General features: G+C 37.8%; 1 long non-coding RNA gene across 1 annotated transcript; it reads right to left on the bottom strand.

Annotated features, from left to right (window-relative positions):
- On the bottom strand, positions 4,218-19,060 carry LOC108636007. Its single transcript, XR_001918063.1, has 2 exons — positions 18,971-19,060; positions 4,218-4,933 (listed from the first exon to the last, which is right to left on the bottom strand). It is a non-coding gene; the product is annotated as an uncharacterized LOC108636007 (long non-coding RNA).

The following is a 19,151-nucleotide window of genomic DNA, read 5'->3' as shown; positions in this document are numbered from 1 at the left end:
GTTATTTATAAGCTGTACAAAAAGATGCAACATTCTTCATTATTACTCGAAAATTTTATTAAACACCTCATATTCTAACAAGTTATCATACTAGTGCCCACTGTTGAAAAAATTAGATGATTTTTTTTAAGGCTGAATCTTTTGCTTACTCTTCAGGAAATAATTTTAGGAGAGACTGTTGTTCAAAAACACTCAAACAATGTCATAACTAGTGCAGAAATTATATCATCTGGGTTCACTTTTAAGGTGAAATACTTCTTTCTGAAAAAACTGGAAGCAAGTATAGGCTCACCACTACTGAGTACCCAAAATAAATAAGTACTGTATGTCTTATTTCTTGTACTGTAGATGATAAACCCTTTCATCTCTGAGATTATGTGTACTCAGCAGTGGGCTCAATATATAAAACAAACTTGATAGCATGTGTAGGCAGAAATTGGAAACCAAGAAGAAAATTAAGTTACCGGTATGCCTAAAAATTTCAAATGCTTGTAGCTATAAAATCTCTCTCTATTTTTTGTATTAGAGAATTTATGCCCTTCCTGGTGAAAAAAAAATTATGAAAAATACTCTCAAAGTCCTTAGTGCTAAATTTTCACATGAAAAGTCAGAAAGTGGAATCAGAAAGAGGTTAAATGTTTCTTAATGTTAAATGATTATTCTCCTTAGACTTGCTTTTTAAGATATTGGTCACTAAAAAGAACAGTTAGAGTAAAACTAGACATAATAGACCCCCACCCCGATATAACCATGACAGTCTGACAGTTTCAGAGGAAGGGGTACATGATAAGAACAGGCTGTCAGTTTAAATATCTTGTGAAAGCAGTCCCTAAACGTCAAATGTTTCCTTGAGGTCAATGCACGCTGTGTATTGTCCTACTGCTATACTTCTAGAGATTGAAACTTGGTATAGAGAATGGTAATCCTGAATCCCTATAAAATACTTTATCAGGAAAAAAAAGGAGAGAGAGAGAGAGACTTGGTCATCTTTACTGTAATGAAATATGCTATAATATCTTGAAGTCATTTTTTAAACTGAAGTATAGTTGATTTATAGTGTTGTGTGAATTCTGGTATACAGCAAAGTAATTCAGTTATATATATAATATATTCTTTTACATTATGGTTTATCTTGGAATATTGAATATAGTTCCCTGTGCTATGCAGTAGGACCTTCTTGTTTATCCATTCTATGTATAATAGTTTGTGCCTGCTAACCCCAAACTCCCGTTCCATCCCTCCTCCACCCGCGCCCTACCCCTTGCTGTTGGCAATGGCAAGTCTGTTCCCTATGGCTGTGCATCTGTTTCACAGATAGGTTCATTTGTGCCATGTATTAGATTCCCCATATAAGGGATATCATAATGTATTTTTCTTTTTCTGACCTACTTTCTAGGTCCATCCATGTTGCTGTGAGTGTCACTATTTCACTCTTTTTTTGGGGGGGGGGCGCTTAGTAGCATTCCACTGTATGTATGTATCACATCTTCTTTATCCATTCACCTATCAGTGGACCTTTATGTTGTTGCCATGTCTTGGCTATTCTGAATAGTGATGCTATGAACATAGGGGTGCATGTACCTTTTTGAATTGTAGTTTTGTTCAGATATATACCCAGAAGTGGGATTGCTGGTTCATATGGCGACTCTCCTTTAAGTTTTCTGAGGAAACTTGATGCTGTTTTCCATAGTGACTTCACCAACTTAAATTCCCACTGTGTAGGAGGGCTCCCTTTTCTCCACACCCTCTCTAGTATTTGTTATTTGTAGACTTTAAAATGATGGCCATTCTGACCACTGTGAGGTGGTACCTCATTGTAGTTTTGATTTTCATTCCTCTAATGATTAGCCAGGAAGCAACAGTTAGAACTGGACATGGAACAACAGACTGGTTCCAAATAGGAAAAGGAGTACGTCAAGGCTGTATATTGTCACCCTGCTTATTTAACTTCTATGCAGAGTACATCATGAGAAACGCTGGGCTAGAAGAAGCACAAGCTGGAATCAAGATTGCCGGGAGAAATATCAATAACCTCAGATGTGCAGATGACACCATCCTTATGGCAGAAAGTGAAGAGGAACTCAAAAGCCTCTTGAGGAAAGTGAAAGTGGAGAGTGAAAAGTTGGGTTAAAGCTCAACATTCAGAAAACGAATATCATGGCATCTGGTCCCATCACTTCATGGCAAATAGATGGGGAAACAGTGGAAACAGTGTCAGACTTTATTTTGGGGGGCTCCAAAATCACTGCAGATGGTGATTGCAGCCATGAAATTAAAAGATGCTTACTCCTTGGAAGGAAAGTTATGACCAACCTGCTGCTGCTGCTAAGTTGCTTCAGTCGTGTCCAACTCTGTGTGACCCCATAGACAGCAGCCCACCAGGCTTCCCCGTCCCTGAGATTCTCCAGGTAAGAGCACTGGGGTGGGTTGCCATTTCCTTTTCCAATGCATGAAAGTGAAAAGTGAAAGGGAAGTCAATCAGTCGTGTCCGACTCTTCACGACCCCATGGACTGCAGCCCACCAGGCTCCCCCGTCCCTGAGATTCTCCAGGTAAGAGCACTGGGGTGGGTTGCCATTTCCTTTTCCAATGCATGAAAGTGAAAAGTGAAAGGGAAGTCACTCAGTCGTGTCCGACTCTTCACGACCCCATGGACTGCAGCCCACCAGGCTCCCCCGTCCCTGGGATTCTCCAGGCAAGAGCATATTAAAAAGCAGAGACATTACTTTGCCAACAAAGGTCCGTCTATTCAAGACTATGGTTTTTCCAGTGGTCATGTATGGATGTGAGAGTTGGACTGTGAAGAAAGCTGAGCGCCGAAGAATTGATCCTTTTGAATTGTGTTGTTGGAGAAGACTCTTGAGAGTCTCTTGGACTGCAAGGAGATCCAACTAGTCCATTCTGAAGGAGATCAGTCCTGGGTGTTCATTGGAAGGACTGATATTGAAGCTGAAACACCAATACTTTGGCTACCTCATGCAAAGAGTTGACTCATTGGAAAAGACTCTGATGCTGGGAGGGATTGGGGGCAGGAGGAGAAGGGGAAGACAGAGGATGAGATGGCTGGATGGCATCACCGACTCGATGGACACGAGTTTGGGTAAATTCTGGGAGTTGGTGATGGACAGGGAGGCCTGGCGTGCTGCGATTCATGGGGTCGCAGAGTCAGACATGACTGAGCAACTGAACTGAACTGAACTGAACTGAATGATTAGTGATGTTGAGCATCCTTTCATGTGCCTCTTGGTATGTTGTCTTTGGGGAAATGTCTATTTAGGTTTTCTGTCCGTCTATTGATTGGGTTATTTTTGAATGTTATTAAGTTAAATGAGCTGTATATTTTGGAGATTAAGCCCTTGTTGGTAGCGTCATTTCTAAGTATTTTCTCCCAAGCTATAGGTTGTCTTTTCATTTTGTTTGTGGTTTCCTTTGCTGCACAAAAGCTGGTAAGTTTGATTAGGTCTCATCTGCTTATTTTTGCTTTTATTTCTATTGCTTTGGGAGACTGACCTAAGAAAACATTGGTATGATTTATGTCAGAGTGTGTTTTGCCTATGTTCTAGTCTAGGAGTTTTATGGTCTCGAGTCTTATATTTAAGTCATTAAGGCATTTTGAGTTTATTTTTATATATGGTGTGAGACTGTGTTCCAACTTCATGGGTATACATGTGGCTGTCCAACTTTTCCAACACCACTTTCCGAAGAGACCGTCTTTTCCCCATTGTATATTCTTACCTTATTTATTAAAGATTAATTGACTATAAGTGTGTGGGTTTGCTTTTGGTTACTCTACTCTGTTCCATTGATCTATATATTTTTATGCCAATACCACACTGTTTTGATTACCGTAGCTTTGTAGTATTCTCTGAAGTGTGGGACGGTTGTGCCTCCTGCTTTGTTCTTTTTCCTCAGGATTGCTTTTGCAATTCTGGGTCTTTTACAGTTCCATACAAATTGAATTATTTGCTCTAGTTCTCTGAAAAATGTAATGGGTAATTTGATAGGGATTGCACTAAATCTGTAGATTGCCTTGTATAGTATGGTCATTTTGACATTTTAATTCTTCTAATTCAACAACATGGGATATTTTCCCATTTCTTTAAATCATCTTCAGTGTCCTTTATTAATGTTTTATAGTTCTCAGTATATAAATCTTTCACTTTCTTGGTCAGGTTTATTGAAGTCATTTTTAATATAAATGGTTAAAAAGCATTTTTCTTAGATTAAAATTTATTCCAGAAAAAAAAATCAACCAGAGCATCCTTCATTCCCCTAATTGAGAGGCTCTCTCATTAACAGCCTATTTTGGGGGGGACTAAAGGGTGGGTGAGGAGGGTGGGGGAGAGGTGGCAGTGATGGTGGGGGTCTGGAGCTTCCCACAGGAAGAGTTAACTAACAGTTTCTACAGTTGAGATTAAAGTCCTCCTCTTCTGGAGCTATGGCAGGTGACAGAAGCCTGTCACTATCATCCATTACATTTTCTGTGAGATGCAAAATGATTCAACAAACAACAACAGTGCACTTTGTCTCATTATGAAGTTACTATTGTTTGTTATTGACAACCTCAGGCTGAAAAATCAGAGCAGTACAAGGATATTTACTAAAACCAGGGCCATGGGATATGGGGTAATTTGAGGTTTAAAACAAAACAAAGCAAAACAGAATACCTATTCCCATGAAGCAAGTACAAAAGTCCAAATCTAGCTCACAAGCGTATCTAGTCTCTGGGAGAAGATATGTTGAATGACATCATGGGTCTGGTTTCTCCTGCTGTGTAACCAGCCCTGGCATAATCCCCAGAACCCAAGATTTAAAAGGCACAAATTCTCCTTTTGCAGCATTTCAGGACCACAGCAGCTTCTGACAAGAGCACAGGCATGTGCCCACAGCCCACGGAATGATGTAATCCAGGCTCTCTTGGACTGATGCTGCATCTGGAAAATGGGAAGAAGCGGGTGTAATGACTAACCTCCACTCAGTGTTTTTAATTGCATACCCGAACACATCTCTCCAACATGGGTGATGTATTCATTTACAAACTGTATACATGTTATTATACTAATAAATTATGCCCATAATAAAACTTCTACAAGTAGAATTTTTAAATACAAATATGTAAAGCAAATTTCTCCTACTTTCTGGCTGTATCTCCATGGATTGTTTTGAATAATCTCCAGAGGGCACACATCTACCCTGTTCCCACTGAGTGGACTGCTGGCCTGGACAGGACAAGTACAGGCTAACCTGTGCTTTCTTTCAAATCTACAAGTCTGCTGATTAGCAACTATCCTGATGTCTTTAATTGTTAGGAATAGGATGAGGCAATACTTGAAAAAGATAGCACATTTTCTCAAGAACAATATTTCTAGAGGCTGTGTGCAATGGTGAAAAAGAATTTTCCTGGTATCTAAGCTGTTTGTCATATTGTGGAAAACATTCTGCTCAAAACAAAGTTAAAGCCAGTTTGAGAGCAGCCAGTAAAATAGATTTAGGGTTATACAAGATTAATCACTGCAGATGGTGATTGTAGCCATGAAATTAAAAGATGCTTACTCCTTGGAAGGAAAGTTATGACCAACCTAGATAGCATATTCAAAAGCAGAGACATTACTTTGCTAACAAAGTTCTGTCTAGTCAAGGCTATGGTTTTTCCAGTGGTCATGTATGGATGTGAGAGTTGGACTGTGAAGAAAGCTGAGCACCAAAGAATTGATGCTTTTGAACTGTGGTGTTGGAGAAGACTCTTGAGAGTCCCTTGGACTGCAAGGAAATCCAACCAGTTCATTCTAAAGATCAGTCCTGGGTGTTCTTTGGAAGGAATGATGCTAAAGCTGAAACTCCAGTACTTTGGCCACCTCATGCGAAGTTGACTCATTGGAAAAGACTCTGATGCTGGGAGGGATTGGGGACAGGAGAAGGGGACGACAGAGGATGAGATGGCTAGATGGCATCACCGACTTGATGGACTTGAGTGAACTCCGGGAGTTGGTGATGGACAGGGAGGCCTGGCGTGCTGCGATTCATGGGGTCGCAGAGTCGGACACGACTGAGCGACTGAACTGAACTGAACTGAAGATTTTAACACAAATTGAAAAAAAAAAAAAAACAAACTAATGGATAGGCATGGGACTAACGTGTGGAATTCCTCAACTTTTACTTTAAAAGTAATTTTTGGTTAATTATATATGATAGTTTAAAATGTATATATTTTGGGTTATATCAAATCAGAGCACTTTCCACAGCATATTCATTTGGATATTTCATAAAATATACACAACAAAATAGCAGATTGGTATATACATATAGTCATGAAAGAACATTTATATTACTTAAACAGTTAAGTCAAATAATAAGAAATATTTTAAAACAATGGGTGTTTTATTTATAAGCTAAAGAACATTTTGTTTTCTCCTGGGCTCATTCCAGTTCCACCTTCTGTAGTCTTAGCTGTGTTTCAAAGTCCCCCTCTAATTTTATTTCCTTCTCTATTACTTTGAAATCTGTCCTCACTATAGTCAGAACTAGTCACTTCCCTCTAGTCCACATGTTGTATGTTGTGGCATTTGGAATCATCAGCCTGAAAAATAATATCAGCTATTTTGCCCCGGATCACAGTTTGTAGATGACAGATCAAAGAAGAGCTCAAGTCTGACTGACTGCAGAGTCCAAACCCTTCTGCAGACAGCATGTTATGAAGTATTGTCACTACACTGGGATCCCTTAAGGCCTGGCGTGGTAGCATTGTAGCATCAAACCATCTGACCACTAATGTATCATTAACCATCTATTGTGTTTTGGGAAGAGTCAAAGAAGAACAAAAATTTTAGACATAGAATATAATATAAGCCCATTCTCTCAAGTAATAAATTTCTCTTATTTTCAGTATCTCTCCACCTAAATTGTATTCTGTTTCCTAATATTTTTCTCTAGAATAGTACACTATTGTAATCCCTGACTTTTACTCCATATTCCTTTCCATATTTTTTCCTTAAAAAAACTGACAAAAATATATTTTAAAGAACAATATAATTTTCAAGTGCCAATGCAATGACTTTTAAAACTATACATTAAATATGCATATAATGTGAATACGTATACTCAAAGTAGCTCTTTTTGCATTTATCATTTCAAATTACCAAACATTTGTGATTCCTCATTTTGTATATGGTACTATGCTAGAAGCTGCAAGACCATGCCAGGCCTTTGTGGACCCAAATCTAGTCACTGTATTTCATAAATACTAGATGTTAGTATTTGAAAAAATAACATCTCTTTTAGGGAGATATAATTTGACCCACAAGTTTCCAACCGAAATGTGTTTAAGAGAGAGTAGAGTTTATTTACGTGATTATTTTTATTATTATCACTTTCCCCTACTGACTGTAATGTGTATTAAACACTTTGACTCCTCTTTAGCAGGAGCTGAAAGACTACAGCCTACATGTGAATTACACCCAATCACCTGTTTTGATAAGACTCATCAACTGAAAATAGATTTTTAAAAGATACTAAACAAATCAAAAGAATATTTTATAACATGTGAAATGTATATAAAAGCCCAAGATAGGTGCCCATAAATATTGTTCTATCAGATCATAATCACTCATTTATTTATCTTCCATGGCTACTTTTGTGCGGCAATGACAGAATTGAGTAAATACCACAGAGACTGCAGGCCCAGAAAACCTTAAATATTTACTGTCTATCTCTTTACAGAAAAAGTTTGCCAACCTCTGACTGACAGTGATGAAAGGGAAAAGGGGAGGAATATAAAATTATAGATATGAATGCACAGAGAAGTCTCCAGTGAGTACATGAATTTATATTTAAAAGACTTTTGAAAAAATACGAAAAGAAATATGAGGGAAAGATTCAGAAGAAGGAAGGAATAATTTTGAGAAGCAGCAAGAAATATATGAAAATGTCAGTGAGGCTAAAAGCCCAGAAGATTCTGAAGCTTGTGAAAACTATTAACAGCAAGAAAAATGACTCTTATAAGTAAAGGAAACAAGAATGGTGTGTAAGAATGCCACTGGGGTGAATGGTACAATGCTACTGAATAGAGAAAGTTAAGTCGATTACTTAACTCTCTAACTGTTAACTCCTTAAGTATGTTTCTGTCTTTTCTATGAAGATTCATCATCACTTGTAAAGAATAAAATTAGTGGTAATAAGAAGAAATGGAAATTAACACAGTAAAATAGTGAAAAATACTCATCTGCTCTTGTTTATTTTCAGGCTTGGGTGAACAATAATCTCAGGATATCAAAGGATATAATCTCAGTCCACCAGGAAGTTCTTGGTAATCTTTAGGAGTTTGGAGAGAATTGAAAAGGTGCTTAAAATATAGGATTAGATTAAAAATCTAAAAAAAAAAAAAGAGAGAGAGAGAGACTGAAAACTATGGGATCAAGAGCTTGCTATGACTCCCAGTAAAACTCTAGAATAAATTGTTGAGTCTTTAAGAACTGAGGAAGGAAAACTGGGATTAGGAAGATAAAAGATTTATTAAGAAAATCACACCAGAAAAACCTCATATCAGTTTTAGATAGGATTATAATATATACGGAGGAGGTAATGGCACCCCACTCCAGTATTCTTGCCTGGAAAATCCCATGGACAGAAGAGCCTTGTAGGCTGCAGTCCACAGGGTCACTAAGAGTAGGACACGACTGAGCGACTTCATTTTCACTTTTCACTTTCATGCATCGGAGAAGGAAGTGGCAACCCACTCCAGTGTTCTTGCCTGGAGAATCCCAGGGACGGGGGAGCCTGGTGGGCTGCCGTCTATGGGGTCGCACAGAGTCGGACACGACCGAAGTGACTTAGCAGCAGCAGCAGCATAATATATAGAGTCCTTTGACAGGTTCTCTCCAAATATCATTTGTAGAAGATTTAGAAGGGATGATGTTTGCAGTTATTAAGAGGTATCATCAGTGCACTTATGTGGATTTATAATTAAAGTACTTGATTAATGATATTCTTCGATGTGCTGATTAATGAATTAAGGAAATTAATGAATTTCTCATTAATTCAGCATTCATTCATTCATTAATTCTCCAGGATTTATATTATTATCTTATTTCTTTCTCTTTTTTACCAATGAATTGGTCAAGAGTATTGCTGCACAACGCTTAAATTTGCAGAAACTCAGTAACTGCAAGGAATAGCTAGAATGTCTCATGGTAAAGACAAGATGCAAATAAGATCTTCAGCGCATGCATGCTAAGTCGCTTCAGTCGTGTCTGACTCTTTGCAACCCCACGGGCTGTAGCCCACCAGGGTCCTCTGTCCATGAGATTTTCCAGGCAAGAATACTGGAGTGGGTTGCCATGCCCATCTGCAAGATCTTCAGAACCTAAAGCAAATCTTATAATTAAATGCCAAACAAAACAAAGCAAAACATGAACAACAAAACCAAAAACAAACAAGTAAAACAAAATTGCGGTTCTGAAAACCAGTTGCACATTAGAGTTAGAGGTTTTTACTTAATTGGTTTTGGGTACAGGCTGAGTATTTTTAAGAGGCATTTCAGTTGATTCTAAGTTCAGTCAGAGCTGAGAATCATTTGGAATACACTAACTGTGAAAGATAAGGAGGGAGTGACAAGTGGAATAACCACAGTCCAGTACAAGGTATGGAAATGTTTAGAGGATTGTGTGAACTGTAAAATCAATGAAGCGATCGTGAGATGGGACAACCAAAGAAGCTAAAATGACCATTAATTATAAATATTGAATAGAATTAGGAAATAGTAAAAGTAACTCCCATTTTTCAGGCAATTACTCTTGTATCAGGCACAGTAAAAAGGACTTTAAAAGCATTATACAGTCATCCTCAATTTGCAGTGGAGAAAACTGAAGTTTAGTGAGGTTAAGTAACTTATCTAAATCACCCAGCTAGCATCTAGTGCGGCAAGGGCTTAATGAATGCTATATGGTAGTAAACTGAGGAGTGCGTGGAGAGACTAATTGTATCAGGAATTTATTAGAAAGGGAAATCTAAGTGATATTTTAATGAAGAACTGGTGTTGAAGTGAATATAGATAATGAATATAGAAAAATAGAAAATTTAAATATTTTCCCAAGATTTTCCATCCAAGAGCTGGGAATATTTGTAGGACCTATGAGAAGAAATGCCGTGGTAGGCAAGAGGGCTCATTTTTTGGAGAAAAATCATTTTGGCTTTTAATAATAGTTATTATTTATAAAGTAGCTGTGCCAAGCATTTTACATTCATCTCATATAACCCTAGGTACTATTAGCATTATTCTATTTTAAAGGAGTTGTCCAGATGATGGATTCAGTGCTATATTCGGGATTTGAACCTAGGTCTTTGTAAGTCAGAGCCTACACTCTGAATCAACTGGCTATATGTATAACATATTGAATGTAATGTAACTGTGCAATATCTAAGCAGAAATGTGCCAGAACCATTGGAAATATGGAGTAGAACACAGACAAAATAATTGATTATATGTTCAGAAAACTAATAGCTTATAAATAGATCTATTTATTTTTAACTATTTAATTGAAGTACAGTTGATTTAGAATGTGTTCATTTCTTCTGTACAGCAAAGTAATTCAATAATACATATATGTCTATAGATTCTTTTCATATTCTTTTCCATCATGATTTGTCACAGGATATTGAATGTAGTTGGGTTTCCAGGTGGCACTAGTGGCAGAGGATTTGCCTGCCAATGCAGGAGATGAGGATTTGATCCCTGGGTCAGGAAGATCCCCAGAGTAGGAAATGGCAACCCGCACCAATATTCTTGCCTGAAAAATTCCATGGACAGAGGAGACTGGTAGGCTACAGTCCACGGGGTTGCAAAGAATCATACACAACAGGGCGACTAACCACACACATTGAATATAGTTCACTGTGCTTACAGTAGGATGTTGTTTATTCCCTCTCTATATAATAGCTTACATCTGCTAACCTCAATCTCCCAATCCATCCCTCCCCCACCTCTCTCTCCCTCTACCTCTCCCCCTTGACAACCACGTTTGTTCTCTATATGTCTGTGAGTCTGTTTTCTGTTTTGTAGATGTTCATTTGTGTCATATTTCAGATTCCACATTAAATGCTATCATGTGGTATTTGTCTTTACTTTCACTATAGGAAAGGTATGTCTTTTACTTCACTAGGTCCATCCATGTTGCTGCAAATGGCATTATTTCATTCTTTTTATGGCTGAGTAATATTCCATTGTATATACATCTTCTTTATCCATTCATCTGTCAACGGATATTTAGGTTATTTCTTGTGTCTTTGGCTATTTTTAACAGTGCTGCTATGAACACAGAGTGCCTGTATCTTTTTGAGTTATAGTTTTTTCTATGTATATGCCCAGCAGTGGGATTGCTGGATGATATGGCAACTCTTGTGACTTTCCTTGTGGCTCAGCTGGTAAAGAATCCTCCTACAATGTGGGAGACCTGGGTTTGATCCCTAGGTTGGGAAGATCCCCTGGAGAAGGGAAAGGCTACCCACTCCAGTATTCTGGCCTGGAGATTCTGTGGACTGTATAGTCCACCGGGCCGCAAAGAGTCAGACACAAATGAGCAACTTTCACACACACGGCAACTCTATAGTTATTCTTTTTTATATTTTTTAAAATTTTAATTGGAGGCTAATTACTTTACAATATTGTGGTAGGAACTTCGATAATGTTTCCATATAGTGGCTTCACCAATTTACATTCCTACCAACAGTGTAGGAGGGTTCCCTTTTTTCTACACCCTCTGGAGCATTTGTTATCTGTAGACATTTTAATGATGCCTGTTCTGACTGTTGCGAGGTGATACCTCATTGTAATTTCGATTTGCATTTCTCTAATAATTAGCAGTGTTGAGCATCTTTTCTTTTGTCTATTGGCAACCTGTAGGTCTTCTTTGGAAAAGTGTCTATGTAGATCTCCTATCCATTTTTCGACTGGGTAGTTTTTGTTGTTGAACTCTATGACCTGTTTGTATATTTCGGAAATTAAGCCCTTATCAGTTGTACCATTTGCAAATATTTTCTCCCAATCTATAGGGTGCCTTTTCATTTTGTTTATGGTTTCCTTTGCTGTACAATAGTTTGTAAGTTTGACTAGGTTTCATTTGTTTATTTTTGTTTCTACTTCTGTTGCCTTGGGAGACTATACTAAGTAATTTTAAGTGAAGCATTAGCACATAAACATCTTTGTCATAAATACAGTATATAAAATGTATAAAACTATAGGTAGTATCTATCCATCATTTATAATATATATATGAAATATATACTCTTTTTATACAATTCCTTGCTGCTCCTTTGGAGGAAAAATCTCTTGCTTTTTGTCATGATAATACTGTTATTTTTCTTATGCCTCAAGTCAAACAAAAGAAGACTAAAGTTACTTTGACTCTTGTATTCTAAATATGTTTGTTTTTAAATAACTTGGCTTCTGTTTTTATCATTATTTTTGCATCTTTACTGAGATGTAATTGACATTTGATAAACATACATTTAAAGTGCATGCTTTGATGAGTTCTGACATATGTATACACATGTGAAATCATTACTGCAATTAAAAAACATTTTCATCAATACCAAGACTGTCCTGGAACCCTTAATAATCTGTCCCTGTCTCCACACTCATTCCTAGGCAACCACTGATCTGCTCTGTGTCCCTACAGATAGGTTTTCAATTTCTAAAATTATGTAAAAATAGACTCATAGATTATGTATGTTTTTTTCTCTGACTTATTTCACTCAGAATGATGATTCAGAGACTCATCCATGGGTGTATATTAATGTTTTGCTCCTCTTTATCTCTATGACGTATTCCACTGTATGGATACATCACAATGTGCTTATCTGTTCTCTTGTTGACAAATATTTGGGTGGTTTCCAGTCTAGCATGACAAATAAATCTGGTAAGACAAAATCATGTTCTTGTCTTTGTGTAGACATATGCTTTCATTTCTTTTGGGTAGACACCCAGGAGTGGAATACCTGAGTTATACGTAGATTACTTTAGCTTTTAAGAAACCGCCAAACTGTTCTATACCAGCAGTGCATGAGTTCCTGTTCCTCTGTATCCTTACCAACACTTGGTAAGATCACTCTTTTTGATTTTAACTATTCTAATAAACATGTAGTGATGTCTCATGTAGCTTTATCTTTCCCTGATACTAATGATATGGAGCATCTTTTCATTTATTTGTCATCCTGTAGCTTCTTCAGTGAAGTGTCTTTCAAATCTTTTTCCTATTTTTAAGCATAGATTTCTGTCTTCTTCTTATGGAGTTATATGAGTTCTAAATACAAGTCCTTTGTCAAATAAATGTTCTGCAAATATTTTTTCCTGTGTTAAGCTTTGGTTATACTGTTAAAAGTAATAGTTTGCCTCAATCAATAAACATTTTCTTCTAAACCACTTCTAGGTTGTACCATATCTTAAATGTTAATAACTACATCCATTATAACAAAGCTCTCACACTTACAAATTGATGAAAAATTTTATTGAATTCTCCATGAAGTACAAAGAGAGTTTACTTGGTCACATAGAAAAGTCTGTATTTTCCAAAATGATAAGAGCAAAAAATATATTTTATGATTGGCATTTTTTCTAGAAGGTTATATTTTTACCATTTTATCTGATAGTATAAGTAATAATAATGGACTAATTTCATTGCATAAATATTCATTGCTGAGAGAATCTCAGTACCACTTCATTAAATTCGTTTTCACTAAAATTAATAATTTTCTCCTGCCTCAATTTTATTTTTTCTGATTTTTTTCCAATTCCTGATTCTGTGGGTTCATGATTTCTCTTTAGTCTTTCACACCTTTTTCCCCTCCTCAAATTAAAACTTTCACTTGGTAGTAAGCAGATTATCTTTTAAAGTAACAGGACAAGTCATCGTCAGCAAACATCTGTATTTATAGCAAAATGCAGCATTTGCTAAATTCTAGCCCTTTCTTCTGCATCCTTCTGCCAAAACTGATAACCAGCTTTACATTTATAAAGTTCTATTTTTAGTTGTCTGAAAATCCTGGACAGTGCCTTTATAAGTTCATATCAGAAAATGTTATAATTTTAAAATGCCAGATGGTGGTCAATATTACTATAAAAGTCAAAAGTGAAAAAGAAATGGAAGATATTCCAAGTGAAGAAACTTTGTGACTTAATCTTTGTGATTTTATCTAATGATGTAAACATATTTCTATCTCTAAAAGAGTAACTCCTTCACAGAATGACAATTAAATTTGATCTAGAGTGCCACTAAAAATTAAGACCTTCTATCAGTTATACAGAAGACAGTAGATTATAGGAAAAACTCTAGTTGTTGGAGTGTTTTCAATCAAATGGAAATAAATCTTAAGTGTTGTATAGCATTTACTTCCTTTTGCATCTAAGTTGAATTCAGTACTGACAAATGATCTGTAATAGGAAGTATTTTGTCTCTGTTCATTTGTGTGCAAAGCTGTCTATGTGAAGTCGCTTCAGTCGTGTCCGACTCTGTGTGAACCCATAGATGGCAGCCCACCAGGCTCTGCCGTCCCTGAGATTCTCCAGGCAAGAACACTGGAGTGGGTTGCCATTTCCTTCTCCAGTGCATGAAAGTGAAAAGTAAAGGTGAAGTCGCCCAGTTGTGTCCGACCCTCAGTGACCCCATGCTGCTGCTAAGTCACTTCAGTCGTGTCCGACTCTGTGCGACCCCATAGACGGCAGCCCACCAGGCTTCCCCGTCCCTGGGATTCTCTAGGCAAGAACACTGGAGTGGGTTGCCGTTTCCTTCTCCAATGCATGAAAGTGAAAAGTGAAAGGGAAATCGCTCAGTTGTGTCTGACCCTTAACATGGACTGCAGCCTACCAGGCTCCTCCATCCATGGGATTTTCCAGGCAAGAGTACTGGAGTGGGGTGCCACTGCCTTCTCCGGTACTGAAACACAAATCAGAACTGCCCTTTACCCCTCTTATTAACAGATCAGCTTTGACATTCAACAATTATATTTCAAAAATTAATAACTAGTTGAAAAAATAGCTCTATTTTCCTTAGCTCCTTTAACTCAATTTACAGTAAATGTAAGTACAGAACTCAATTTACAGTAAATGTATGACGTAAGTACAGTTCACATTTACTTGGCATAAGGCTGTACTAAGATAAATGTCAACTAAACTTATTCTCTACCAAGACTCTCTTCTTCCACATCACCAGTTCAGCATTCAGTTCAGAAAAAAAATTAGCAACGGAACAATGATTACCAAAATATGTTTTATGGTACTCTTTCCCTTGAGATGGTAATAGGCAGGACCTTAAGAAATTCTATGCTTGAATATATCAGGTGGCTGCAGACTTTTATTTGTTAGCTTGGGCTACCATAACAAAATTCCATAGAGCTCTCTTTCTAGCTTGCAGGTGACTACCTTCTTTCCGTGTCTTCATATGGCAGAGAGAGAGGGCACTCAAGCCAACTTATCAATAATTTGGAGGGAGTTGTTTAGTTTGCCTACTGGAGACATGTGCATCCTTGACACACTAAATGGAGGGCACTGGAAGGATAATGGTAACAAAGTCACTTCTATAAGGGGTGACTGCCACCCACTCTTGGTGGGTATCTTTAAAAATAAGAGGGAATGCAGCTGCTTTAATGCAATATCCCTCTCTAGCCTCCATCTCTCTTCTGCCCTCCTCAAATAGGTATAGATTAATAAGTGGCCAACCAAAGGATGAATAATCTGAAGCTTTGGGGTACCTATATGAACTTTTTCTCTCTTGTTTTGTTTTCTGATTACTGCTTTCTGATGCACTCTGTCAAATATTTTCCTTCATCTGGAATAACACCTTGGGCAAACCTCAAAGCTTTCCAAGTCCTTCTCTTCATACAGAGAGACTCATTTTCTCTGAGTGGCTTTCTTTTGTTTTCTTGTTTGGGTTTTTCTTTTTCGATTTTTGAGTGGGACGAGGAGGAAAGACTCATCACTCTGTGAACTTAATAACCACATTTCTCCTTGAATCTTCTCTTCCCAAGGTGGTCCTGATATAGACAGGAGGATGTGTCTGGCACAGTGTAGACTCAATAAATGAGAAACAAGCTAAACTACTGGTTTATATTTGAAGACCTTCCCAACAGCTAGAAAGACCCCATTTGTTTAAAAATCAAATTTCTTGCCTCAGTTTTGCATTGTAACTACTAACCAAAAAGAAAATTCTAAGAAGATAGCCTTATCTAGACTTATTTTCTTTTGCACTTATCATTAATTTAGCATTTACAGATTCTTAAAGCAAAACATTTTTCCACTGTTGAGTGACAAGCTATACTCAGTGATATACAAATCAAACCTCTAAGTGGTCAAGAATACAAAATAAAATTAAGTACTATTGAGTGCCTACTATGAATTTGTCACAGGGTAAGAACTTGAATGAAGCAGAAGTGATTTAAAGTTGGTATAAAAACAAATAAATAAATAAAGTTGGTATAAACTCTAAGGAACTTATACTGTAGCTGGAGGCTAGCATATAAACATGATGATTGGTTCAAGATCTTAGAAAGGGAGACAGGGGAGGTGAGAGGCATTCCAGCATAGATGTTTGGAGGCATGGGTTCTGAAGCAACACTACCTGAGTTTTAATCCTGATTGCTCTTCACTGCTATCTCTGTCAAGTTTCTTAACCTCTCTGTGTCTCTCATACTTAAAAAGCAGATTCCTATAAGCAGAATTCCTGAGCAATTCCTATATTATAATAGTAGGAGAAAGATCAGAAAGGATTAGGGACAGATGAAGGAAGTCACTGATTGCAAACATTTGGACTTTATTCAGTAGCAGAGACCCAGGGAGCTTATAAAATTGGTGCGGAGCACCACAAAAACAAAGTTTTGGCAAACTAAACTGGTTAGGTAGGACGGTTTGGGATAGGGACAAGACAGAGAATATAATAATAATAATAGTCAACTTTGTAAGATGCTTTGCATGACCTTTGCAAGTGCAAAAAAATTAGCTATTATTATGTTCAGACAATGTGCTGAGCACTTTATATGGGATATTTCTATGGACTGAATTCTGCCCCTCCTCTTCAAATCCGTATGTTGAAGCCCTAACCTCCAGTATGATAGTATATGGAGATAGGGCATTTAAAGAGGTAATTAAGGTTAAATGAGGATAAAACATGGGGCCCTATGATTCGTGTCCGTATGACAAAGAGATAGGAGAATGTAGGTGCATAGAGAAAAGGCCACGTGAGGCCACAGTGAGAAGGTGGCCGTCTACAAGCCAAGGCCTCAGGAGAAACCAACCTTACTGGCTCCCTGACCTCGGACTTACAGCCTCTACAACTGTTGCGAAAATAAATTTCTCTTGTTTAAGTCACCAAATTTTGTTATGGCAATTCTGGCAGACTAAGACAATGGCTCATTTGACCCTTATACTAGCCCAATGGAGAAATAGTCTGTCCATCATTGTGTCACCATTGAAGAAACAGAGGCTCAGAGAGCTTAAAATGAATTGCCTGACAGTTAATAAGTAGCAGTAAACAGAATTTAAATTTAAGCTGTCTTACTACAAATATTATAGTTCAGTTGTAAATTGATAAATGAAAGAATTTATACACATAAAAGGCAGATACATGACTTATTAGATTTATGAGACTTATTAGAGTTCTTAGATTCAGGCTAAAAAAAGGGGGATTATCACTAAATTATTGAGATTTTAGGCCTTGGGGTTCACACAAGTTAAATGAGTAGCTTGTGTGTGATGTGTGGTGTGTGTATAGTTTATATTAAATACTCTGAAAAGGTTGTTTAGAGCAGAAAGGAATTATGGCTTAAGTACTCATGGACCTAGTAATAGCAGACTTGAGTAAAATGAGGGAAGAGATATGGTACTACTGCGGAGGAAAGCAGTATTAAAGAATACAAAATGGTAAACAAGTAATGAGATGACATTTAAATGTGAATGATGAAAACAGATGTTTCATCTATTTTGTTATTGCCTATGTCTGTCTTTTCTAAGACACTAAATTAACATTTGGTGATATAGGAAAGAACGGTAGAGAAATGTTGAGATTTAACACTCGGAAGAAGTCATTAAAAATTTTTTCTCCCAACAGGAGCAATAACAGATTGAGACAGAATTTTCCTCGTCTCCTAACTAGGCTTTCTCTCTCTTCTTACTTAGGAAGGCCTTTTAGCTAGCTTCAATTCGAATGAAGGCGATAAAAACTTGGCCACCTTCACACGTGATTTGGTATCTGATACCCGATTGCTGTCTGTGTGTTTTAAGCAACAATGAAATAGCTGCCGGATTGTCAATTCCACAAATGCTGCACACAGAGGGTAACCGTTCAGTAATTCTAAACAAAAGGAGTAAGCCCCGAATACAATCATCGGTCATGGTCGTTGGTTTTATTACGCCCTTCTAGCTTTAGGGGTCTGGTTCTTCAATGCACGTTGAGAGACCCAGCAGAAGCACTGGTTGCTTTCTGAGAATGAGGGAACTATCCCATTCCTGGATTAGTGTTAGAAGTCGCTACTAGGCCTCTGCCAAGAACATCAGTTCAGCCGCAATGCGCCTGCCCAGACCGCAGCATTCTAGCTCTGCATACACCCCATAACACCAAAAACAGCTGTACGAGAAAATTCGAACCTGCAGCAGCAACCTCGCCCGCCGCGCTCCAAAGGTTTTAGCCAGCGCGGCTGCCTTGCCAGACTACAAATCCCAGCATTCACTCCTCACACGGGAGCCAATAAGGAAGCTACAAATTTCTTCAGCCAATCATACCATAACCCAGTATAACATGCCGACTGAATTATGGGGTTTGTGGTTTTCACGTGGCAACATTACACCATCGTGTTTAAGGCGATGTAGGCCCCGCGTCCGATTCCAAACGAAAGCTCCTTCTAATAATTATTCCGTTGGTGCCCCAGGCTAACCTGTTAATTAGTTTTATTCCCAGGCCTTGTGCGCCTTAAAAATCGTAAACTTTTTTTCTTACTGTCGTACAGGAAACAAGATTTTTCGGATGAAGTCATCCTCATCCTACTGGCCACCCGGTCCTTTAACCGTCGCTTTTAAATCTCGCGAGATCAGCTCCTTTGGGAGTAGGCAGGCTTCTGAAGGGCGGATCACGTGTAGATTGACATGGGCCTCAGCCAACAGGATTGCCCTTCATCTGG

This window comes from Capra hircus, chromosome 5, assembly GCF_001704415.2.
Source record: "Capra hircus breed San Clemente chromosome 5, ASM170441v1, whole genome shotgun sequence".
Classification (NCBI taxonomy): domain Eukaryota; kingdom Metazoa; phylum Chordata; class Mammalia; order Artiodactyla; family Bovidae; genus Capra; species Capra hircus.
Note: the sequence above shows the minus strand (reverse complement) of the source record. Positions and strands in the feature narration are given on the sequence as shown.